Genomic DNA, 27,149 nt, shown 5'->3' with positions numbered 1-27,149 from the left:
ACCTGATGTTTTTGGACAGCCAGCTAATATTTCCATAGACCTCTTTGTTTTAGAGTATTTCTTCTCACTGGACAAATTGACATCTGGTAGATGATTTAAAAGAAAAGCACAAGCAAGAGAAAAGAACACACATAGATGCTCAGGGAAGGGACTTGCATGTGAATGTAAACAAATCCAAGAAAACGATTTCACCCCAGATGGAAGTGTTTCTGTGATGCCTCAAAGGAGTGACAAGCAAAATCCATAATGGCTTTCCCTGGTTTACTTTAATTATCCTGGGCCTCAGATGTTGGATTTGAGATGATTTTGCTTGCCATTTGCTAACTCAAATCTACATTGCTGTCTTAATGCTAATGCCTGTAAGTGTATATAGCCATTTATCAGGGTACATCATCAGCAACACCATAGATCCAGGCTATAACCCTCATCCTATAGGACCTAAGAGGACCCCTGCATGGGGGTGTGGCTGAGACCCTGGGGACCTGGGGTAGAGTGTTCCACCTCAAGTGGCCATCAGCACTTGCTCCAGTGAGTGGTGTCCAGGGAAATGTGGCTCAAGAGTGTCATATCTTAAGATTTTGAAATAAAATCCATGTATCTGGATTTTTTTTTTTTTTTAAATATATTTTATTGATTTTTTACAGAGAGGAAGGGAGAGAGATAGAGAGTTAGAAACATCGATGAGAGAGAAACATCGACCAGCCGCCTCCTGCACATCTCCTACTGGGGATGTGCCCGCAACCCAGGTACATGCCCTTGACCGGAATCGAACCCGGGACCTCTCAGTCCGCAGGCTGACGCTCTATCCACTGAGCCAAACCGGTTTCGGCTGTATCTGGATTTTTATGTGACATGTTCCTATTTTAAAAATGCTTGTGTATTTTTCACCTATAGAAATGGCGATTTCGTATGGTTCAACTCAGTACAATCTAGGGACAGACATAGAGTTCAAATTTTCTTGCTGTGTGGGAAATCTCAAGAGACCTTTCCCTTCCAAAAATGTCCTAAATAAACATGGCATGCACATTTACACACAGTATATTAACAGCAAGAGCTCACAGAGAACCCTCTCTACACAGAAGGTATGTGTGTAGGCAAACCCGCATTTAATTCTTCCAATGCCCCTATAAAGATTGTACTGTGTTTATCTCTACTTTGCAAATGAGGCCTGAAGCCTCACCCTCAGTTACTATTGACACACCTGTACATGATACATTAGCCCCTTGCCAAGAGAGCTGGTGCCTTCATGTCTATTAGATTAGATGAAAAATTTGGGGATGTATATTACTGCCCACTCTCCCCTCCTCCCCCCTGAGATGGCTAATTGTGGAAAAATGATCTTCCTGGATTCTTTTGGTTACTTTAAATCTTCATATCCCTTGTATTGGCTCGCTCAGGCAGCCATAACAGAATAATAACAGAGACTGGATGGTTTAAGCATTGGAAGTTTATTTTCTCACTGTTCTGAGGGTGTGAGTCCAAGATCAAGTTGCCCGTAGAATTGGTTCCTGGTAAAAATGCATTTCTTGGTTTACAGACGGTGACCTTGTAGCTATATCTTGACATGAGATGAGAAAGAGAGAGAGAGAGAGAGAGAGAGAGAGAGGATGAGGGAGAGAGAGAGAGAGATGGTATTTCTTTCTCTTCTTATAAGGACACCAGTCCTATTGGATAGGGCACCAACCTCATGACCTCATTCAACCTCAATTACTTCCTTGAAGGTCCTATCTCCAAATACAGTCACAATGAGGGTTAGGGCTCCAACATACAAACTGAGGGGGACACATTTAAGTGTCCATAACCCCATAGCCTTTCTATAGAGAATCAGCCTCTCCTACCTTTTTCTTCTTTTCCGGTCTTTGCCCTTAGTCCTCTTCCTTCCCGGCCCACTTCATTCAGCCATTTCCTGCTTTTTACCCCAATCTTGGTACCCTGAAGTTCTTTCATTTTCCACAACCTCTCCTGCCTCACTTTCTATAACCCCCTTTCTTCACACATTCTCCTTTCTCTCTTCCTCTGCTTCTCTTTCCTACACCTTCATTCTAACCATCCTGTTCTCCAAAGTCTTTTCCTCTCTCCTCCTCCACTTCTTGCCCTCTTCTCTACCACAAGCCTTCACATCACAATCCTCTTTCTGTTTATATTTAAGCTTGATTCCCTGCAGTGTAGATGCCCCTGATAACTGAGGCACCACACACAGTGCCTGCTCCACAGTAAAAACCCCATGCATGTCAGCGTGCCCCTTCTACACTGGGTTCCAGGCAAGTTCAAAGGAATGTGCAAGATGAAGCAGTGGAAATGGAAAGAAAAAAAATCAAAGCCTTGAGGTGGAGGAGGAACAAAATATGTGAACCACAACGCCCCATCTAGTTACTATGATTGAGCGTGAAATTTCATCTCCTGGCAGCCAGACCAGGAGCCTTGCAGATTTAAAGTGACCCCTGTGTTCTCTGATGTGCTCAGGGTGAAGGGTTGGAGGAACGGAAATGAATTCCTTTTCTTTTGCCCCACCCCAAGTCCTGCTTTAAACAACTGTTTCTCCCCATCTAGCATCTTTTTTTTTCAGCTTTGCATTGCTCTCCCCCTGGCTAGCTAGGGCTGCACTAAAATCTCACTCAGATCCTATTTAGAACATTGTTTTGTGCAGTAGAGAACGCAAAGCTTATAATTAAGGCAATTTGTAGTAGGTGTTGTTCTATGGTGTTGTCCAAGGAAATCTGAAATTTTGATTAATCAGAAAGCTTATTGAATGCAGGTTCAAGTGACAGCTAGGTGATTTGGGATGAAAGGTAGCAGATAACAAAAAGAAGGGGAGAGGAAGGAAGGAAAGGGTTTTTAAAATCCTTTTCTACATTCCCTAAAGTACTCATTTTCCTCATCTTTCCTTAAATTGTGCTCTTTCAGCTTTCCTGTCACCTTCCTTCTAAGCCCTGCAGAGAAACCCACATCTCCATCTCTAAACAATCCTTTTCAATAAAAACCTAGCCTTTTATTTCTAACACCTTCTCTTGAACATAGAAATCTAGCCACCATCACAAATATTGTTCTGTTACTGACCCAGCCATCCTCCCAGAATGCACTTGATAACTGGTCAGTGCCTAACATTCTCACTGTTACCTTATTTTGGACACCCACATCAATAGAGCCCTTGTCAAGCTGAACTAGAGGTGGCTCAAGTAACCAGAAATGAGAAGCATTAAAACTAAAGCACAGCCCTGGCCAGTTTGGCTCAGTGGATGGAGCGTCGGCCTGCAGACTGAGGGGTCCCGGGTTCGATTCCAGTCAAGGGCATGTACCTTGGTTGCAGGCACATCCCCAGTGGGGGGTGTGCAGGAGGCAGCTGATCGATGTTTCTCTCTCATCGATGTTCCTAACATTCTGTCCCTCTCCCTTCCTCTCTGTAAAAAATCAATAAAATATATTTAAAAAACAAACAAACTAACTAAAGCACAGGAAGAAAGAGTGGAGGGTCCTGCCCTGGGGAGAGGGACACTGAAGGGAGTAACAAGACTGATTGCGAATATTTCAATATCTCCCTCAAATAGGACTTCTGGAGCAATTCCCCAACATTTGGCATCAATTACTTAAGATTCTAATCCAGAGAGGATCTGACCTGAGTTAAAACCACAGCTCTGTCATTTTGTAGGCTTGTGTCCTTGGACAACTAACTCTCCCCATCTCCATTTCTGTGCTGTTAAATGAGGCTAATAGTTTCCATCTCATTGAAGTTATAATATATGCATGCGATACATCCATGTGAGTTTATAATAGAGTACTCAATCAACCATCACTAAGATTAATATTCCTGATACTTCTGATGAAACACAATGGAAGAGAAAGCATTAGACATACAGGGTTATTAAGCTGTTTGTATCAAAAAGCATCAGATCCTTCCTTCTTTCCTTCTTTCCTTCTCCCCTTCCCATATCCATCCAGCCAGCCATACCTTGAACCTGCATTCAGTTAGCTTTCTGATTAACCAAGAATTGCAGAATTCCTTTAACAATACCATAGCAACAATCCAACTGCAACTTACCTTCATTGCAACGCTTGCATCCTTTACTACATAAAACTACATTCTAAGCAAGGTTTGAGTAAGACCCCAAAAGAGATTCAGACATGTTTGGCAAGTGGGAGAAACAAATCTTTGCAATATTACATAAACAAAGGAGAGAGTCTTAGCAGGGGTTGTCAACCTTAAGGTACTCTTAAATCAGCAATGAGGGGGCTTTGAAAAATCTCAGAGCCCAGGTTGCACCCTGGACCATTACATCAGACTCTCTGGTGGTGGGATCCAGGCATAAATAATTTTGTAAAACCCCCCATATCATTCTAACATGCAGTGGTTGAGAATTGCTGTTTTAGAGGAAGTGGTGGCTAGTGGGGTGAAAAGCCATAGAGTTGACAAGGCCATATGCCTTATGCAGTGTGTGAGCATGTCAATGGCTTTCTAGACTCCAGAGCAGCACTTTTCAACCTTTTTCATCTTGTGGAACATAAACTAATTACTAAAGTTCTGTGGTACATCGAAAAAACATATCCTAGTTTTTGCCCATCTGACAAAAAGAAAGAGGCATACTTTTTTATTCATTCACACTGGATGGCTACTATTATGTTGGCTGTTGTCACTTTTTATTTGGCAATCTAAGGGAAAACAGGTTAGTGCCCCTGACTAAAGAGCCAGGTATTGCATGTTTTAAAAATTCTTGTGGCACACCAGTCTTTTTGCTGCTCTAGGAGGACTTTCAGGAGACTTGTGAAACAGAAATTAGGCTGTGAATGAGATGATGGATGGCTAGGATGAATCCATAGCAGGCATGGCTGAATCCTTCAACAAATGTAGAGCCTGGAAGGGGAGAGTGAGGAAGGTAGCTTGAGGGGTTAGCAAAAGCACAATAATATATTTATAGAATGTGGGAGACCTAAACATATTTGAACCAAAAGTGAGCCCACCATCTCTTGTATACTTGCAATTTATATGTTGGGAAATTGTGAGAAAATGTATCTTGATGATGTCAGATCCATGACAGTATCTTGACCAAATACCCCTCTGTTTTGCATCTCACTTCTCATTTTATTTTAACTGCCATTTGTTAAATTTTTTGCTCTGTGTCAAATATGTCATTTGATTACCTCTCTTAATCCTCACAAAATTCTATAAAATGGGCAAGGAAACTTTTCAGATGAGATGAGATTTACAGAGGTTCAGTGGTTTGCTCAGTGTCAGTAGTGGCAAAACCAGGATTTAGACCTGGACCTGTATGACCCCAAACCCACAGTCTTTCCACCCTGCCATGGTGCCTCCAAATAAATCACAAATTGAATCCTTAGAGAGCTGCATGCTTCCATCATAACCTGCTGAATGACAAAAACTGTACCCTGAAAGGTCATGTCTCAGCACCAGGGCCTGAATGAAAAAGTAAAAATATACCAAAGGCTGCACTTGGGAAACTGTTTATTGCCTTCACTATCTGATAAGCATAGACAGAACACCCCCCCTCCCCGCCCCCCCAAGGCTGGGTGCCTTTGAAGCCCTAGCAAAGGTAGGAGCTAGGAGCTAGGCGCCACCTCTGTTTGTCCAGACAGTGGTAGCTGAAACTACTCTCCCATTTATTATTATGTAAATCCTTGCTGATGGGCTAGTCTGCCTGTTAATGGGGTCGCCTGCCTAAGGGCTATGCTATGGGTGCATCCCAGATGAATAAAAGCTTGGTGAGGCCTAAGCACAGGAGGAAGTCCTTCCCCTTGAGTTGGACTTACTCGCCTGGTCCCCCAATATCTCCAAATTATTTCTTGTCTTTTCATATTCATTTGTGTGTGGCTCTGCTTCCAGTTCCTGAACCCTGACCCACACGGGACATGTGAAGGAAACACCCAACAGCTGCAGCTACCACTTTGGGTTGCAAAGGCTTCAGCAGCGTGCAAAGCATTTTTTAAAAGAATAGACCCTGCTGGCATGACTCAGTGGTTGAGCTTTGGCATATGAACTAGGAGGATATGGTTCGATTCCTGGTCTTGGCATATGCCTGGGTTGCAGGCTCTGTCCTCAGTGGGGGACATGCAGGAGGCAACAGATCAATGATTCTCTCTCATCATTGATGTTTCTAGCTCTCTCTCCTTCTCCCTTTCTCTCTGGAATCAATAAAAATATTTTGAAAAGGGTGGGCATGAGGTCTTTGTCATCATTGCCACCGATGCCCAGGAAGGTGGTGGAGGAGAAGCCAGAATTGGGATTGCCCACACTGACACTAATTTGAAAACACTGTGTCCTGAGCTGCACACTCAGGTGCATTGGGGTTTGGACAAGACCAGCCACTCTCCACATTGTCCCTCTCTGCCATCTGCCCACTCCTTCCTCCTTTGCTGGACACGCAGTCCTTGCTGACCTCTGCCTGTCCTGTCATCTGGCCAGCTCCAGTTCATTTGGCCTTCTTATCTTCCTGAAACTGGTTTTCCACATCCGTTGATTGCCCCTGAAAACTGGTTAGTATCCATTTGCAAGCATATTTTCCTCCTAGTACATCCAGGTCCAGAGGGCTGCTTTGATTTCTAGAATATTAGCTTGGAGGAGAATGAAATATAATAAAAAAATTAAAATCAGTTCCAAATAGCTACATAATCTGTGTCAAAGAGATGATGATTTCCACTTGGGCTTCTATCTGTATATATTATTACTAGTTATTCTTTGCACCCAGATGAGGGAGTGAGCAAAACACTGCTTTCCCTCCCAATAAAAAGGCTTAGAAATTGCTGGTGCAATGTCTGCATGAAAGAGCCAGTGACATTTTGTGTTGCTTCTTGAAAAAAATATTTTAAAAATTTATCTTAAAAGAAACTGGCCAGTAAGTTCACTCCAGGACAAGTTTTTGATTTTTTGAGAATAAACTTGGGCAAGACCATAACAGAGACTGTTTAGTTTGGACAGACAAATTGCCAACATGCCCATAAAAAGGAGAATCAGCTGAGTATTTTTCTTTCGGCTCTTATTTTTAGATTTTTTTTTCAAAAGATAGTCACACAGACAGTTTGAAAGAATCCATGTGATGTGCTGATAAGATAGGAACACCTCAAAGACATTTTGTGTCTCTGACTGAAATGGTCCAGGGAGTTTGCGGTGACAGATGCATGCATGGTGGCTCTAATTGATTACAAACATCATCAGAAGATAGGACAGGTGAGGCATTTGCTGAGCGCCCTCTGTGACTGCTATGTGCCAAATGTCCTATCTAGGGAGTGGACACTCATGATCTCATTCAGTCCTCCAATCGCCCCTTGAGGTAGGTATTATCTCCATTCACCAAGAAAAGAAGAGGGGCTGAGGACAATGAATGAACAGGACAGCAGGGCAAGGGGCAGGGTGAGATACCTGTCAGAGAATGAGGCTGAAACTACTCTTTGTCCAAAATGCATTTGAGTCAATGAATAAATGAATCTTGGAACATAATAAGAGAAGAAGTAGATTATACAAGGACTCTATGGGCCCTGCATCCATTCCCACCCTAGGAAATTGGAAGCTGATGTTTCATGCAAGTCTAAAGCTTCAGTCAAGGTCCATCCCAATATCTGAGGATTTGGTGAAGAAGTATCATCACCCCCTCTTTCTCCACAGCTGTTGGTAGAAAGCTGGGTATGTGCACTTAATCCTCATTTAAATCCCTTCATCCAGGGAGATTGCGGCCCAGAAGTCTCAGACTTCAAAGGAGAGAAACTTGGACAGAAATCTCTAAGGAATGCAAGGACCCATATCCAGTGGAGAGAACAAAAGGAAAAGACTCACATATGGAATCCTCAGTGAAGGCCCAGGATCTCCACTTGCTCAGAGAAGAATGTTCTGGAACGAAAGCAATAAAAAGTTAGGTGAGGGTTGGATAAGAGTTCAAACTGCAAAGAACTCAGAAAACGGGGGAGGTGATTTTTACTTTCTTTTCAAGGAGGGAAAGCCATCAAAGGCTCTGAGTGAGAGAGCCATTGGAAACAGAATTTCAGAAGGATGAAGCTGGCCAAAGTGTGGGGGAGGGACTGGAAGTGAGGGCACTAGGGGACTTTCCTCCCTGGAATTCCAGTACATCATGAAGGCCACTCTCGTTGAGGTTCCGTGTGTCACTTGGGCTCTGCTGGGTCCTGTTTGGATGAAGCAGGCATCTTTGGGTTGCTTGTGCTCTGCAAAATGGGTTCATTTTTAATATGTAAATCCAGTGGCCTTTGAGTGAATTCCAGGAAATCTTTCAGCAGAGACTAAGCCCACAGATAAGGAGTCCCCCTGCCCTGCTACAGGCAAATAGACCTTAGGAAGCAGGAGATGAGGGGAAAGCACTGGGGAAATGAATGTGCTTGCCTCTTAAGAAATTGTTTCCATGCTGTGGACGCAAATTTAAATGGTAGCTCTTAAGCAGAAATGATAGAATATGAAGGGCTCAGTTAGACTCTGTTTGTACTTAAGGAAAGATTTCCTATAGAAATATTGTTTCCTGCCCCTGCCCCTGCCCCAGCTCATGTCTGGCTTTCCTGCACCCCTGGATTCTTGCTTTCCTCAAAAATCAGTGCCTGAGAAATGTCCTAACCAGGCCTTGCTTTGTGGAGGTAAAAGTTTACAAGGCTGTAAAATTTCCAGGAAGCTGTGTGGAAAAGGGACTGGAGAACTGAATTGAATCTCAGTTCACTTAGCCTTATGGTGTTGAGTAAATTCATTCAGCAACAGAATAGTAATAAAACCATGAAGATCAGGTGAACTTATGTAGCTGACAGGATCATACTCAAAGAAAGGAGCTTACACAGTGCAGAACAAGACCAAATCAATGTCTCCAGAGCCAAGTAGGCAATGCAGAGGTTGCAACGGACTGGAGGAAGCCCTAAGACAGAGAGAAACACTGATTGGCCACCTCCTGCACACCCACTTCTGAGGATTGAGCCTGAAACCTGAACATGTGCACTGACCTGGAATCAAACCTGTGACCTCCTGGCTCATGAGTCTACACTCAACCACTGAGCCACACCAGCAGGGCTATGATAGTTATTGTTCAGGCTCAACTAGGGTTCCTTTTTTGTGCCTGTTCCTTACCATCCAGAATGGTTTTCATGCCGCTCAAAACTGTGCTCCATGTTTAGAAGGATAAAATATAAAAAATTGCAGGTCCTGACTATTAGAGGATATACGACATTTAAATGACCCATCACAAGACAGGGCAATGTGGTTAGACATGCCTCATCTCTACAGCCAATGGAACCCTGGCATGCTTGGGTTTGGCCTCGTTCATCAAGGATCTGACTGGTAAAAGCAATGGTCTGGCCTGCTGCATAGGCCTTCAGGTGGTCCCCACTTTTAGGGTCAGTCATCCTTTGAATAGCCAGTGCTTTGGGATCAAGGCAGGTGACCAGGCATTTGAGAGTTGGGTTCCATGGGCAAAAGTAATCCATCAGCCATTTAAAAGTACATACAGTCAATTCTGTTCTATTTAGTCATTCCAAAGAGTGAAGGAACACTAAACCATGGTTCCTAAGGAAAGTACAGGATCAGGGTCCTGCAAGCCTCTGGTGACAGCACTTTCAACAATTGTTCATTATATAACTTTGTTTTACATGTATTTCTGTTTAAAGACACTTTATTTCATGCATATTGTTGACTCAGTAACATTAAACTCATGGCCAGCAGCACTAGAACTCATATCTGAATGAAGCTTACCTAATACACCTATTTTTCTCCATAAGGAACAGCACACACATGTAGGACCTCTAGATACCACTTCTATGGTTGGGGGCCACTTTAAACAGCAAAATTACCAACCAAATCCAAAGAGTGCAAAACACATGGCACTACACAGACTGTAAAAAGGATACTTGTTTGTACCCTGAGAGCTGAAAGAAGGCAAAGCATTGCCTTGTTTGACCTCAACTAGAACTGTGCACGGCGGCCACCCACATCTTTTGCAATTCTGTGCTTACCCTCAAATGACTGAGAAAGTACCATGGATATTGATTTGGGGGTTTCAAATACAGATCAGAAAATGGGTGAATTTGCAAATGCAGAATCTGCAAATGACAAGTACTGACTGCATCTAAAAGTCATTCATGCACTTATGTATCAGACCCAAAATGTGCACTTGAACTCGGCCTGTAAGGGCTCCTGTCAATTCTCATCAGCTTGGTTTATATCTAAAAACCACAAGTATTAACTAGCCCAGAGGACACCATGGTTTCAAAGAAAATAAAATGTTTTATTGTAGAGTTGTTGTTTTTTCCACCTCTAAAGAACACAGATCCCAAATAGAGACATCTTTCCAAGATTAGTCACTGCATATTTTAGCGTTAAATTGATATGAAGGCAGACTTGTTTCTAGAACTTATACTCATTGATCCTAGCTGTGTCATTGGGGATTGCGCAGAACAAGGTCAGCCCTTCTTCCACATGGTGGTTTCTTGAATATTTGAAGATGCTACCATCCCCTCCTCTAAGATGGCAATTGTCCACATTTAACATCCCCATTCCTCATAATCTCAACATCTTTGTCACTTTCTTGGAACAATGTTGTAATCTATCAGAAATTAACTGCCATCTCCTGCTTAGGCTCTAGAATAAGGTAAGTAGGACAGTTAATTTACACAATTTTACTGGGGAGTAATTTGGCAATGTACATGAAATTCCTTAAAGAAAGTATATCCTTCCATGTCTCAAAATGTATTTTAAGGAAATATTCATGCTAAGATGTGGTGAGGAGAATGTTCATCCCAGGGTTCTTTATAATTCCAGCATGTGGAAGCAATTGAAACACCGAAGGATGCAACACTATTAAAGAAATGATGGCACATCCATACAGCCACTAAGTACCATGTGGCCATTAAAATGACAAAAAGGCCAAAACCAGTTTGGCTCAGTGGATAGAGCGTCGACCTGCGAACTGAAGGGTCCCAGGTTCGGTTCTGGTCAGGGGCATGTGCCTGGGTTGCGGGCACATCCCCAGTGGGAGATGTGCAGGAGGCAGCTGATCGATGATTCTCTCTCATCAATGTTTCTAGCTCTCTATCTCTCTTCCTTCCTCTCTGTAAAAAATCAATAAAATATATATTTTAAAAAAATAATAAAATAAAATGACAAAAGGCACATGTCTATACCGACTTACATCTGTATTTCTATAATCAGAACACAAAAGAAAATTATAAAAGAGTGGGAACAATCTGACTAGAGTTTTTATTAAAATGTCTGACTACAAAAAAATCCAACTACAGGAAAGAACTACATTCTCAAGAAGTTAACAATCTCTTGAAGTATGATTCACTTTCAAGTGTTTCCCTTCTTCTTTATTATTTTTTTCTACAATAACCCATTAAATTAGTAATAGTGAAAAGTAATTCTGTTTGGTGCCTAAAAAATTAAAAGGAAAACAACCCTTTGGTAGTTCCCTAAAAGTCCAAACACCCTGGTTTGGAGCACAAGACCTTTTATGATCTTATCCTCTTGGGTTTCATCCCTACCAGTCCTCACAAGCACTTTCCACTTTGGCCATGAGGAACCATTAAAAATTCCCCAGAGTTGTTTCACAGCTTTCCCCCTTCTGCTAGAGACGTCCTCTCGGTTCAGAAACTGGATTGGGGAGCTTGTCTGAAATTATACAACTCACAGAATAGCAAAGCCAGTCCAGGTTATCTGTTCCTGAATCCCATGGTGTCTCCCCAGGATCACAATGACAAACTGGGACTGTAGCCATAAGATCTTTGTATCATATTTAATCTCATTACAGGCAAGTTAATCCCTTATGCAGTTTACAGCATTACCCGGGGAAAAGAAAGCCCTGAATGTAGTCCTTTCCATTGTCTTACACACAGAGCATCAAAATGACTCCAGTGAGGTGTCTTTCCTTTTTGAGAGGCATGATCCAGGGTGTTTGGAGCAATATTTTAGCCAGACATTAAAGCCCGGTTTGCAAACACGCCCTGTGTAGTCAGGTTTCGCTAATATGATCTACTCTGACTTCTTTGTCTCTTTCATTATAAAACTTTAATATTAAATTTTAAAACCTAAATGCCATAAATAGATTCCAGATGTCTCCCAAATCCCTAAATCCCCCATTAAAGTAAGGAGAGAGATTGCTATTTGTGAATAGAGGGTTACATTTTCATTCACTGAAACACCAAAAAGATCTCTGGTCAGGTCTGCAGACTTTCTTCCATGAAGAAAACACATGAGCTCTTCTGAGTTTGTCAAGGAGCTGAGTCCTCAAGATTCATAGCCCAGCTGTCTCACATATGTTCTGCTTTATTTATTTCTCCCCCTCGAAGGGTGAAATCACATCATCATGAATGCAGGGCCTTGGGGCCAGACTGCCTCGATTCCAGTCCTATGAGATGTCTGTGGGCAAGTCACTTAACCTCTCTATTCCTCAGTTTTCTCATCTGTAAAATGAGGATAATCATAGTACTTACTTAGGGTTGTTGTGAGGGGATGAATGAGCTAATGATTTCAAGTATTTAGTACAATGCCAGCCACCCAGCAAAATGTTTGCACTAATTATTTCCTGAGAGGTGTGTCTATAAAGAGCTGACTTAAGAGATCTCCATGTCTAGAAATTTCATTCCCCTTTTCCCTCCAGATATACAGAGCTAAGTCTCCTTAACCTTGCATTAAGAAGAATTTCATCTTTCTGAGAGTGACTAATAAGCTAACTCCATGAAAGGCCTTCATTGCTAACCTTCAATATTCTGTTTCACACGTGTATACCATGCATCCGGATCAGATGGTCCACTAGACAAACGTGGCTCTACTTCACACTTGACTTACCTTTTCACTTCTCCATAGCAATGAAAGTTTGTGTAATATTTTAATATTTATAGATCCCTTATACATATGTCACCTTACTTTCTCTTCATATCAACTCTGTAAGTAGGTATTATTATGTTGTTGCTATTATTATCATCATGATTTTACTTTAAAAAACTAAAATCTGACATATTTTAAAAACTTAACCAGAATTATGCATCTGGTAAATGACTCAGTGGGGATTTGAACCTGGATTCTCTGCCTTGAAATTCTGCACTTTTTTCCTACCCAACATCACTGCTAAAGGTATAGCATTAAAGCGTGAAGACCTTAAAATAAGCTTCACTAATTCTTTGCTTACATCACTTCCATTGGATTTCTTTTTTCATTTTAAGCTTTGATTTTTCTGTTCCCTCTGATGTTGCCATGGTTGCTAAGATACAGCCCAGCAGAGCCATACCGCCAGGTTGAAGCTATTGCTTTAGGTTGTAATGATTGTGTGTTGGTTGATTTAAAACCAAAGAAAAAGAAAAAGGCATGTTTAATTGGGAGTTTACTTTCAAGCAGAAATTTGTTATAATATAGCCAAATAATGCCTCATCTAGTGAGAAAAATGAGCTATTTTAGAAAATTTGTTCAGAAAGAAGCCAAATCTTTTGCAACAGTGAAGTATTATATACAAATCTGAAAGTCTTCCCTATTGAGACTAGGGTAGAGATGTGGGGTAGAGCTGTATTGGTTAGGAATGTGTTTGATTCATGCAACAGAAACCCAGCTTCAGTGAGCTGGTCAAACCAAGGTGTCTTGATATGTTTTCATCTGAAAAGAAGTTGGTTTGAAGATACACAGTCATGGATGGGTTCAATGGCTGATCATTGTCATCAGAGACCCAGGTTCCTTCTACCTTCCTGCTCTCCTTTATGAAGATTACAATATGTCTATACCACATTAATGTCATGACTGCATTCTTGGTAAATGGCAAAATCTAAGAACAAAACCTGAACAGGTGGCACCAGCTGTCTTTCCCTTGTAGGATGTTTTATCAGCAACCTCTTCATTTGATCTCTACTTAAATATTGTCCAGACTGGGTAGGTTACATGGTCTTTCCTGGCCACAGGGAGTAGAGAAAGGGGGCTATTCACCAGTTACATTAGCTTCCCAAAGGAACAAGGCCTCCATTAGTAAGAAAGAAGGGCAAAATGAACATTGGAAAGCAACTAACTGAATCTGCCAAGAGAATTACCACTCATTGAGGGTCTGCAATGTGTTAGGTGTGAACTGAGTCAAAGCTAAGAAAGAAATCATACTATCCTTGCATTAGACATAAAGAAAATGATATCCAGAGAGTTGTAAAGTATGAAATGAAGTGTACTTTTTGAAGAAGATCCACACATAGATTCTTCTCATGGGCCACTGCCTGGCACTGAGAAGATCCCCCCCCCAAAAAATGATTTCAAATGTTTCCCCTCTCCTTGTTCCCTCTCTTAAATAAAAATAGAGATACAACATCAACTTCCACTGAGAATGCCTTTATATCTACATTGTTTGATTAATCTTTTTATGATCTAATTATGGTCCATGTCTTTCCAACCCATGGCAAACATGGCATTGTTGACTTTATGAGATCCTGCCAAGTATGTCCTGCTTGATATGTTCTTTCTTTCCGATAGACTCTCCAGAGATATAATGAAATTGTTTTCCCTTTTATGTTCATCAGCTAAGACCTAAATAGTCTTTGGTTTGGTGGTTTATCAGCCTTTTTATAATGCTTGGCACTCAGTAGGAGCTCAGTGATATCTTTTAAATGAATAATACTCAGCTTCATCGTTCACCAGCATTGTGAGCTTGGGCACACTTCATAACCTATCCTGGGGGGTGTGGGGAGATAAATGTCTGGTGTTACAAGCCACTGAAATTTGAGAGTTGTTTATTATTATGGTGCAGTATTAGAGCTGCAATAGCTGATGGCTACAGGCTGTCACCATGTCATGGGGGAGGGAAATTCACGGAAAAAAGATGCTCAGCAGATAATGCCAAAGGCAAAGACTATGGAAGAGCATCCACACAGTAGGACACATTGTTTCTCTAGAATGCACTAAAATTAACAATCTTAAATTTCAATAACTTCACATATAATAAATACTAGAAAAATAACACACAAATCTTCCCAAATCATATTCTGAGGGGTTTAGAGCATGTATAGAAACCATCATGGAAAAGAAGAAATGTTTTCTGGCCAAGCATTATTTTGTTTCATCAGTGGGCAAGCACATGGGATGGCGATAATAGAAAGTAGCCTGAGTGCTTATCTTGCCAACACAGCTGCGTTATAAATGAGTTAGGTTTGAGTTATGGGAAACAATTGAACAATCTTTCTGTACCAAGAGTAGAATGAATAATAAATCTTTCCCTTGTGAGGTGAAAATCACATCTTTTGATTGTCAGTAAAAACCAAAGCTGGAGTAATTTTGGAAACCCAACATCCGTCCACCCAGAGCTTTATCCCTACCGAAATGTAAATACTCACCAGATTAGAGGGCAGATTCCCTTCTTGCTTGACACACTCAAGTATCTGATTTCTTTTTGTGAAATGGGAATTTGAGGATCAACAATCAGGTGTTTGGCACCACCTCTAAGTCCATACATAGTGTGTGAATCACAGACTAGTGTCTTTTCAAAGCATTTGCCAGATAGCAAAAGATAGCTCTCAAGAGATTTCTTTTTCTCAAGCAACATAAGCAACTAGAAATCTATGTATTTGTGTTCCTTAGACTCAAACAGACGTGGATTTGATTCCTAGGACTGCTGTCTAGTAAATGTACGTTAGTACACATACTGCTTATCACCAGTGAGTTCTCTCCTCATCTGTAAAATGGAAATACTATTTAAATAGAACCAAGTGAAATTACTATATATAAAGTCAAAAGAAGTTGAATATTAGTGATTTTATATGGTTCAACCTATCTCTGTTTCATAAGACTGAATTCAGAATAGAAAACTCAGTCCATATATATCTACTGGTCACAACTCCTTTGTTACACATTGCAGACTCCAAACTCAAGATAGCTTAAGAAAAATAAAGGAATGCAGTAGCTCAGGTAACTGGTCAATCTATGAATGGTCTTATCTTCCTCTTGGCAGGATCCAGGAACTCAAGTGATCTTTTTCTCTCTCTCTTTCTCTCTCTCCCTCCCTCCCTCCTGCCCCACTTTTTCCTGTGTCTGTTGACTGTGTCATACATAATAACCAAGATGACCAATGGCAGTCTTCACTAGAAGCAAAGCAGACATTTCTTTCCCAAAGCCTGTCTTTCTTGAGCTACATGCTCACCCCTCAAATACCCACTGTTTCCAGGTGCATCAGATGGCTACTATGCTTGGCTCACCTAAAGAAAGTTGGCACAAATAAAGGGCACTATACATGAAGGACTAATTAGAATCACCTAAGACAGGGAAAGAGTTACCCAAGGATATCAGGGTACTAGGTAGGCAGAAAAAAATAATGCCTACTACATTGTGTACAACACTTAGCACAGATTCTGGCTCACAGAAGATGTGCTAAAATTAGCTGGTTTCTTACTAGTACACAATACTCAAAACATAACAGGTCAGATTTACTGTTTCATCCAAAGATAACACGACCAACTTTCCTCAATTTGCCCGGGACTTTCCGGGTGTTAACACTGTAAGTCTCTTGCCCTGGAAAACTCCTTGTCACAAGCAAACTATCTTGGTTTGTCTGAACTGTCCTACTTCTAAAACTGAAAGTTTCCACATCTGGGGAATGCCCTCAGTCCCCAGCAAACCAGGAAAGCTGGTTACCCTGTCCAAAGATGGCACTTCTAAGTGTAAATCTTAGCTGCAGTTGAAGTCTTGGTAAGTCAGGTTATAAGTCACTACATTGATAAAGAATGAAGTGGTACGGTACATCCAAAATCATAGAGCTGCACGGAAAATGCACAGACCATGTCTGTTTTATTTGCAGTTACCGGATCTGTCCCTTTGCTTTGCCTTTCTCCTGCTTTCTTTGTTTTTCTTTCATGGTGTCTTTCTTTCTCCTTTTCCCATTTTCTTTGTTCCTTCTTTCCTTCCTCCATTCCTTCCTTCTTTCTTCCCTCCCTTCCTTCCTCCTCTCTATTTTCTTCTTTCTTTCCTACTTTCTTTTTTGGCAACATATTTACCTTTCAAATAGCATCTAACTTAGATCTGGTTTGTGATCATCCAAGGATCTTCCAAACAAGCTGTCTTGTTTGACTAAAATAATCCAGCTTCAGTAAATACATTTATCCTGGATAATCCACCAAGTAAGTGGACACTTTGTTGTTAATTAAGACAAGAAATGTATGTGCAATAACTGTGGTTTCTAAGACAGCACGATCATGATGCTGGAAAGAAAAAATGAAAAAATGGAGGGAGGGGCAAAAAAGATGATGATAGTTAGATGAGGAGCTTGGAAGGGCTTGAGATTTAGTTGTTTGGAGGGTCATTTTGGTTTAACTGTTTACATAGAAGTTGCATCTACTAACAGTGAAAATTCTTGAGATTTGGAAACTCTTTCTTCTTTTGAATCAGTATTATTATTAATTCAACAATGTAAACCAGAAAATTCTTTTTAGTTACAAACTATGCTTTGAAGTCAGGCCTGCATTTTAATGTTTTCAATCAAAATCTTAAAATAAGAGTTGAAAGAAAAACAATTTTCAGTCTTCAAGGGAGAGCTATCATTGGGGAAACAAAGACTCTTGAATTATACTTTTGAGAAAGATGTAAATTTTATTGCCCTTATTAAAAGTGCTAAAGAATTAACTCCACTTAGGAGACAAATCAAATGCTCCCTCATGGCAAGCTTTCCATCTACAAGTCAGGGTCATTACTTGGTTCTTCTCCTACATTTGGGTTTTCCAAATATTACCATTTGTATTCTATTTGGGGGGGGCATAGATTTGTAGGAAAATATTAGGTAAATACATCTCACATTTCTTGTCATTACAGATTATCACCTGTGCCGTGTATTTACCTAATGTTTTCCTACAAATTTACTTTTCTTAATTAGATAGTCTAAACTGGTACAGGCAGTGCAGCTACTGGGGCTGTTGTTTAACCCATAAGTCTATATTTTGTTATAGCAACCCAAGCCAACTAAGACAACGCTGAATTAGAAAACTGCTCTTATAGATAATAAAGTTCAAATCTTAACTGCAATGACATTTAATGAATGAATTTTTAAAAGGGCAAAAGAAGTGAATGGGATATTTAAATATGAGTTGGATTTGGAGTTTGAGCATTCTCAAAAATGAGGCTGATTTTGATTCACTTGGTACTTGGTTGTGGCTATTTCCAGGGTAAACTCTGCAGATGCTTTTCTATGTGGCTGAGCAAATGTTTTCTCCCTTTTTTCATTCTTACTGTTGCATGAGAAATAGGACATTTAAACTCTACGAAAGAAAACCAGTAATGGGAGAGAAGTGCCAAGAGATGGGATGACAGGGAAGAAAGGAGAAATGTACTCCTTAAAAGGAGGGGGGAAAGGTCAAGAACCCAGGAGCTCTGGCACTAAGAGAAGTTAGCCAACACCACAGATGAAATGGAAAACGGCCGTGGCACATCGCATCAACAATGTTTTCTGTGTGAAATTCTATGCTGGATGCTGAAAAGTACTACTTTACAATGGCTAAGCCTGCCATTGCTGATAAGCACTATCTCAAAGAAGACCTTATTGGAATCTCACCCCAGCAAAATGAGCTAAGCACAGCAGACAGGGATTATGTCCCTAGTAAGGACACTGTGGTTTGGGATGTTTACATGGGATTCCTTCCCTTGGCTGGTGTCAGAAACAGTGGTAAGCCTTGATTTTCTTGTGTCAGACCCAGTGTCATTGCCATGGCAAATGTCAAAACATACCTTTCCATCTGATCTTGATCTGGTTTTCCAAGGTCAAAGTTTATCCATATCTAATCCCATTCCCTGACCAATATTTTCCTCCCGCCAAAATCACCTGATGGCTTCTTGCAACAATGACAACAACAGCAACAACAATATTATATGAGAGTCTAAAGGAGAAGAGAAACATGTAAATTGGGACCTGTTGAAAAAATTTCTTCACATAACATAGTCGGTTTCATCCTCAACAGAGCTCTTCCCCAGTGATCACACTGTATGACCAAAGAGAAGTAACTTTTATAATCCCCATTTTGCAGCTGTGAGAACTCAGATATTAAGGACCTCAACCAGTGCCAGGGAGCCTAAGATCCAGAGTCAGATCTCAAACCTTTGTGTCTGTATCCACCTCCATGGAGGGGACAAAACCTTGGTGTGGCCACCAGGAAGCTGTTTGGTTCCCATCCTTCCTCTCATTTCCTGTGTGAACCTGCTCCAGACAGGTAACCCTGGGCTTCATTTCCTTCCACTGTAAACTGAAGGGGCTGAACTGCAGGGTCTCTAGGAACATTCTGTCCAGTGGCTGGTAATAAAGCAATCACAACGTGCCTTGAAGACCAAAGGTGCCTTGATTTCCCCCAACAACAAGAAAAATGAGAAAACATTCAACTTGAATTTTATACTTAAAACAAATATCGTCCAGACTCTTTGTTCTGTTTTTCAAATATGATTTGGGGAGCGAGCCAACAGAGGAGGCTATTTATTTTTGTTCGTGAGATCAAAAATACGTCTTTGGGGCTCCATCATGCACGTAGGAGGTCTGTGTAGGCCACAGCGTCCCTTCATCGTATGCTGTGGACTTTGCGTGCTGTTGCCTCTCTGCCTGCCACTGCCCAAAGCTTGGGAGAATGCTTTTGAAACAAATCAGGAAATTACTTATCAGTCTGAAGCCCCGAAGAGTAATGAGCACGCCTTGCTGCCAAAGGGAAGGGGATTTCAAGAGAAAGCTCCACAGCTGTTCAAAGATTCCAGCTGTTGGAAGGTCTTGCAAGCAATGTAAGTAAAGAGCCCGCCGGCCCGATTGAAGTGAGCTTCTTTGGGCTTTTTTTCGTCGAGAGATGAGTCTTTTGGCTCAGGTTGGTGTTACTCTTTCTCTGTTCTTCTCTGAGGTTTGGGGGTGTTTACTGACTGGGGCTCAATAAAACATCTCCTCTGGGGAGGCTTCTGCTGAACAGAAGAGAGAAAGCGAAAGCCGTCAGCTTCGGCTTTGCTTGGGAAGAGGTAGTTCTGACAACCGCCCTGGGCGATAATGCTCCTTAATGGCTATAAATCCATATTCAAGAGAATAAGGCTGACAGGGACACTTGTGGGAGCAAACAGAAATGGCTCTATAGCCTCACCAAGAAGAAACAGAATTGTCATCAAGTCCGCGCCTACATAATTAAAGTTTAAGGTGTTTTAAGTTGATAGACTGTGTAGGATTTTAATAGAGGAAAAGAACACATTAAGGCTAATATTGTTCCTTGGAGATTTCCCTGTTGTAGTATAAATCTCAGGCTCAATTTATTTTTGGTTAAGCGTGCTGATTTATTTACTGTTTATTTTTTAAAACAAGTGTGCTCATCACTCCATATGGCTATGGGGGTGAAAGTGCATTCCTTGCAAAGTAGGATGGTAAACATCTAGACTGTTAGTAAAACAATGGGTTTGTACTAATTGTAATTATATGAATGAATTGCATAATTTCATAAATAATTCATTGTGCTAGTGTATGTTTCTTTCACGGGTATTTCAAATCACTGGGAAGTGATTGTGGAGATACAGCTAATTTAAAGGAAATGGTTTTGTTTTAACCAAACTTTGTTCTGTGAAACCCCAAATCTTGCCTGGGAACTCCAGTGTCCTTTTCCAGGGTCCTTCATTCTAAGTGAGCCCTTAAAACTATAGGAAACTCCACCCATCATCACAATATGCCTCTCCCAATATGGCCTGATTTTAATAAGAAGGCCTTGCCTCCTTGGGCTGAAGGCTGTGCTGTCTTCTCCTGACACCCTAGAAAGATTCCAAAATGAGAATATTGCCCTTAACTCTAGCTGACATTTGACTTCCTTTCTTCTCTTTGAATAACTTTGGTTCCCACTCTGACATCTTGTGAGGATAAAACTGGTCTTGTTCCTGATTATGTGAGTAATGGTCAGTCCATATGTAAGGTGATCTCTAACCTTTATTTAACAAATATATATTATATGTCCAATGCTCTGAAAGCAATAAAGACCAACAATACTCCCTTCCCAGCATAAATGCATCTGTAGTTTACACAGCCCAAGTGAGCTTTCCTTCTCATGGGCAATAACTATGCAAGTCTGGGTACTGGCTGTGTGGTGCAATGAATCATAAATTGGAGGGATGCACATTTGGAATGTGAAAGGAACTTATTAAAATGTTAGGAAACGTTACTGAGCACTGGCCATCGGCTCAGCCCTCTGCTCCCTGTGTCTTCAGAGCTGGCAGCTCACTGGTTAGAAGTGGTGGCTCTGCACCCAGAGCACCTGAGGACATGTCCCAAATGGGCCTTTGTGTGGTTCAGAGTTAATGACAACCCTTGTGTGTCTTGGTTTCCTTACTATGAAGTAAAGGCAATGACAGCGGGATTTGTGTGAAGCTTGAGAATTAATGTAGGTAAAGGATTGGTTTTTTCTCTCTCATGTATGAGAAACTGAGGCTCGGGATAACTAAGTAACTTCCCCACAGCCACACAGGTGATGGCTGGCTGGCAGGGTGAGATTTGGAAGCAAAAGACCTAGCTTTATGGCCCCGCTGGTGTGGCTCAGTGGTTGAGCATTGACACCTGAACCAGGATGTAATGGTTCAATTCCTGGTCAGGGCACATGCTTGGGTTGTGGGCTCTATTCCCAGTGGGGGATATGCAGGAGGAAGCCAATCAATGATTCTCTCTCATCATTGATGTTTCTCTCTCTCTCTCTCTCTCCCTTCCTCTCTCTGAAATAAATAAAAAACATATTTTTTAAAAAGCTATCCTTGGACCCAATAATTTTTTTAAAAAAGATCTAATTTATCATTTTATTATAACAGAAAAAGTCCACATTTTAAACCACCGCCTCCTTCCCTTCCCTTGCGTTTAGTTCTTTCACATGCATTCCTTTATCCAATCCTCACAATGGCCAGTAACCATGCAGGTTTCAGGCAAGAAAACTGAAGCTCAAAGACGTGAAGTAACTCAACGGAAGTCAACGTGAAGTAACTCAACTAGGAATTAGTGCAGAGAGCTAAGCACAGGTTTTCAAAACCCATTTCCTGTGCTCTTCCTGACTCCAAGCTTTTGAAAGGGTCAGCCCACACTGCCCCCTGCAGGGCAGAGTGAGCTAGTGAAGGCTGATAACGCCCGCCATCTTAAGCCCTCAGTGCTTGGAACCCAGCCTCATTAAAGCAGGTACCTAGGCCCATTTGTTAATAATTCTCCAGAATCAGGATTCAGATGTGCATCAAAGTCTGACCATCACTTTCCTCAGCCAGTTCTGCAATCGAGGAAAAAATGGATTGATGTAGCCCATATGACCTTCACCTGAAAAAGGTGACAATTTTGTTAAAGACAAGAGCTTGGGCATTTTCCCCAATTCTAATTTTTGGGTTACCCTGTGGTCAGAATAAACACTGTTCCATTTTTTTTCAGTGTCTTGTTTATAACCCAGTGCTTTCTTCATCGTTTGGCACATGACCCTTTCTAAGCCCTCTGACCTTCTGAACTTTTTGACACCAACCCCTTTGATTGCATTAGGCTTCAATGATCAGTAGATGGGTAGATTTCTTCCCTTTGTAGGCTTTTTATTATAAATCAGTACAACTGTGTGGAATTCAGCATATTAGAGTAACATGAATGATATCTATAATATGAGCAGTGTACCCAATAAATTTTACACAGAGAAACCAGCAATGCAGTCTTTACTGTGCTGAATAAAATATAATCAGATTGATTTCTCTGAAGACTACTGCATCAGAGGTAGATTACCAGCCAACAGGAGGATGCCAAAACACATACTGGGAACTGTAGATGCCTTGGAAAGAGGTCATGGAGGGCGTAGTAGAATAGGAACCATCAAACAATGGAAATAATTTCTTATGGTGTCAAATGTCAGGATTTAAAGTGAAATATCCCTCGCTTTTGGGTTCTGGCTTCACCACTTTCTAACTGCAAGACTCCAATAAGGTGCCTACCTCTCAAGCACATGTTACAGACATAAAAAACTCAACATTCAATCCACAAATATTTATTGAGCACCTACTATGTGCCAGGCATTACTCTAGAGCAGTGAAATGAGCCAAAGTTTCTGCCATCAGACCTCTAAAGGGGGAGACAACTGAATCGTAAATCAGAATATAACTTTAGAGACTGCTAAGTGCCCAGGAGAAAATAGACTATGGTAACGAGATAGAGTGACTGGCAGGTGTGGGTAAGGGAATACTTCTTCAGCTAAGGTGCTCAGGGACAACCTCATTGAGAAAGTGGTATTTAGCACAGACTCCAGTCATAAGAAAACCATAAAAGCCATAGTTAAGCAACTAACTAACCATGTGTACACTAGACTAGCCATTGAAACTTTTTAGGCCTCAGTTTCATCACCTCAAGACTACAGAGCTGAAGTGAATCTATGGGGCTCCATTTATCCCTGAAACTGTCATTTTTTCCCTTGGCTTAGCATCGTATGCCATGTGTATAAAAAAAAAGAAAGAAAGAAACATCTCTGATCTAAAGTATACTGCAGTTATTTTATTCTTTCATTCCACTTTCTGGATTGTTTTCAGAATGTTCTTCATTATCAAAGATAAATTAGGAGGTTCTGAGTAAAGGAAGATGAATTAATAGTTCTTCTTTGAGAGCTCAAATCATCATAACTCCTAGAGATGACACCGTTGAAGAAGACAAGAACCACCACACAGCTGATGTTTAGGATGATCTGTGCAGCCTCGCAATGACTTCATGTGTGGCTTCAAGTCTGAAATTGTCCATATGTTAGTGGAGCCAACAGGCAAAGCTGCCAAAGTCGGCCGATCCAACACTCTATTAGCCAAGATTCATGTGCATGGCTTAAACAAACAAACCCCGGTCTGAAATATTTCCTTTCTTAAAATGGTGCAGCAGACTTCACTTGGGCCTGAGACAACATCCAACGTTAAGGTCATAATGCAGATAACTTGTACCGGAGGAGTCTTTGTCTTTCAATCTGCCACATATTTGTGGTCAGAATATTCTTGGCTGTAACGATCCAGATAATGGCCTCATTCCTCCATGTTCCCTTTATCACCATAGTGTAAACCTCAGTGATGGATCCACAACCCAGAAGGAGAATTCTGTGTGCACTGCAACAGAAAATGTACAGGTTAATGTTTTCAATTTTCAAATGCCGATTTTTTTTTTTGCTTAATTTTTTAAAATGTGAAAAAAAAAAAAATGTGATCTCTCCAAGTTGCAAACATATTTTTAAAATCATTTTTAAAACAAAGTCCAAAGTTGAGATCCAAGGACTGAAAACTCTAAGCAAAGAGAATGAGCTTAGAACATTGGAGTTAATTAACCCGTAGGAGAGAGAGTTGTGGGGCAATTCAATGATTACCCTTGGGACTCTAAAAAAACTTTACCCAGAGAATGGTGGTGAGTGCTGTCCAATGGGGAGAGTAGGAGTAAGGGTAGTATAATTCTGCCCTTACTTTTATGGCAAATAATATTCTCAGCATTTTTAAGACATTAGCTCCTCACCACACCTAAGTGTAGTATGCCTATTACTCTGCTTATTTGACAGATGAGCAACTGAGACTTGGTGCAGTTAAGTAATGGGAGCTCTGAGGCTAGAAATGCCAGAACTACAATTTGAGCCCAGGACTGCCCTCCTCCACCACCCAGAAATGTTCCATTCTACCACTCTGCCTCAGAAAGATAACAGGCTTTTTTTTCTTTTTCACATGCAATAGACATTCTGTTTAAGTTAAAAACAAAGAATCTACTGCAAGTTTTTAAGTGTTGAAATGGCTTCCTGAGAGAAGAGGCTGAGAAATGTCTTCTCTGGAGGTCTATTAAAACCAGATCGATTATTATATATGTCTAGTATGACTTTAGGCTGGTCCTCCCCAAGGTAAAAAGATAGACAAAACAATTCCTCAAATTCCTTTCTAGTTCTCCCAACCAAAGGCCAAGTCTACATCCAGGCAAAGTGGTGGTGACATGTCAAGTTTAGCCATCCTACTCTTCCTCCCCAACTCTGTGCCCATCACTCTGGCTGAAGTGATGCCTGGACTTTCTGGAAGAACCATAGTCTCTCAGATCACAAGCTCTGCTGGCCATTTTGCCCACAACCAGGAAGGGGATCCAACTCTGTTCTAGTTTGTGCCCAACCAAATGAACACTATTCCAATGACTATTATCTAATTTGATGACTGTACTTCCAATGTTTCAGAACAATGTATTGGGAAGAAAACAGCATAAAACAGATGTTTTTAAATTTCTGGCTATTATGTGTATCAGGATTACATTTGTATCAGAAAGCCTAGTTTATTTCATGTGTAAGGGGTCTATTTCTCCCACATAACAAGAAGCCCAGAGATAGGTGATCCAAAGATGTCACCAGGAAACTAGGCTTTTCTATGTTCCTGCTTCACCAGCATTAGCTGTGGCTTTGTCCTTATTATGACAAGGCAGCTGCTGCACCTCCAGGGGTCGAGTTCATATTCCAGGCAGGCAGGCAAAATCCTTCTCCTTGTCAAATTTTGTCTTTTTTTGAGAGGTGGGGGAGGAAGCCCTGTTCTGGGACTTCCCAGGTGCATCTCATTGGCCAAACTGTGTCACATGGCCACACTTAGCTGAAAAGGAATCTAGAAGTTAGTATATTCAGCTTTTCAGTCTTTAATATAGAAAAGAGCAAGGGAGAAGTGTATTGGGGTAGGTTTTGAGTAAGTAAACCCACAGTACTTGTCAAAATATGCCATAGATTCCAATCTGAAAGCAATACACTTGGAATTTGACACATGCATGACTATTTTGCAGACATTTGCTAGCTGCATCTATTTTAATACTTAACTGTGAACAGAAAAAAAAATATTTTTAAATCAAGTATTAGGGAGTAAGTAGGAATAGCATTCTACCTGTAGTACCACAGGGTAATGGAAATAAATGGACTTGAATGTCAGATCAAAGTCTGAATTCCAACTCTATACCTAATTAGGTGTGGGATGTCTCTGGACCTCAATTTCTTTATATTTAAAATAGGAGTAGTAGAGCTACTCATAGAATTGCTTTAGAATTAAATTCTATAGAAAGAGTTTGACACATTATAGGTATTCAAGAAATAGTAGTTCTCTTCTTTTTTGCTTTGCACCTTCTAGTCAGCAAGTGCATAAATCTTCACGAAATTCAGCTCAGCTAGAGCCAACAGTTGAAGAATCCGCTCTTTGATTGAAAAAAGAAATTAGAGCAAAACCCTCCGAACGGTGTGTAGTTTCTCTATCCATGCATGCCAAGAACATTTCATTTGGGGCTTCAGCACATTATCTTAGCAAGCCAGACCAAAATGTCTAAGTGATTTTGTTTTCTAAACTGCATTGTGTGCTTCAAAGTGCCATCTGCTTGTGACTTGTTACAAAACAGGATCGATGAAGCCATTTGGTGACATTTTACAAAGTGACTTCAGTGTTTGTTACCAGGGGATATAATTCCTAGAATTTGTGCAATTTGTTCTGTGTTGTTGAGATGTGAAATGAAGCCGGCACGGAGATTTCAGCTGTTTCAGTACATGATCCTCATCGTAACTGGTGAAGCCAGGTTTTAAATTGGGGTTTTTTTTTTCCATTTTCATTATCTCCCCATGTCCCTCTGACCTTTTCAGTCCAAGATGGATGTTTAAAGTTTATCACCTCATATTCACCACCTCAAAATTTAAAAGAGGAAACAAAACAAAAAGAGTCTGCAGATTTGCAGAGTTCAAATCTATTCATCAGCCCAAATCTCATTTCTGCACAATGGTAAGGTGGGGAAAAATGATGGAACCCAATGAAAAGCCATGAGTTCTTGTTTATGTATGAATTTTGTGACCTTCAGCAAACTATTCTCTCTGTTCTCACCTGGGAAAAAAGAATGCATATACCTGCCCCTCCTATTTCACCTAATTGATATCAAGATCATTGAGATATGTACTAGATGTGCCATTCAAAATAATCCATAATATACTGAAGCCTATTATGGTATTTCCCATTGATTATAGTACAGTTTGTACCATATTATAGCACACAATCAATCCCAAAACCTTCTCAGATTTCCATCTGAACTCTCCCCTTATTTTTACAGCTAAACCTTCTTGACAAGAATCCATAGCTCTTCCTTCACGTTCTCTTCCATGCCCTTCATCTAAATTTAGCCAATTCTTCCTGGATGCTACCCAATTCTAGCTGTTCAGACTAAATATTCAGCTCTCTACAGGCTGACTACCTTTTCCTGACCGGAATGCAGCCAGATTTATCT

General features: G+C 40.9%; 1 protein-coding gene across 5 annotated transcripts in view; it reads left to right on the top strand.

Annotated features, from left to right (window-relative positions):
* The window catches only part of C1QTNF7 (C1q and TNF related 7), a 97,023-nt gene that overhangs the window by 11,704 nt on the left and 58,170 nt on the right, over window positions 1–27,149 (top strand). The window contains exon 1 of one of the 5 annotated variants that reach the window (XM_070411103.1): window positions 19,615–19,681. The exons of 3 other annotated variants lie outside the window; for them this stretch is intronic. The gene's annotated coding sequence lies outside the window, so the exon portion shown is untranslated. Of the gene's footprint in view, window positions 1–19,614; window positions 19,682–19,704; window positions 19,762–27,149 lie in introns of those variants that run through there. One more of the 5 variants, XM_070411113.1, reaches the window with a different exon arrangement.

Source organism: Myotis yumanensis, unplaced genomic scaffold, assembly GCF_028538775.1.
Source record: "Myotis yumanensis isolate MYYU_CA2020_CCGP unplaced genomic scaffold, mMyoYum1.0.hap1 SCAF_1, whole genome shotgun sequence".
In the NCBI taxonomy this organism is placed as follows: Eukaryota; Metazoa; Chordata; class Mammalia; order Chiroptera; family Vespertilionidae; genus Myotis; species Myotis yumanensis.
The sequence above is the reverse complement of the archived record's forward strand: the minus strand, read 5'-3'. Positions and strand labels throughout refer to the sequence as shown.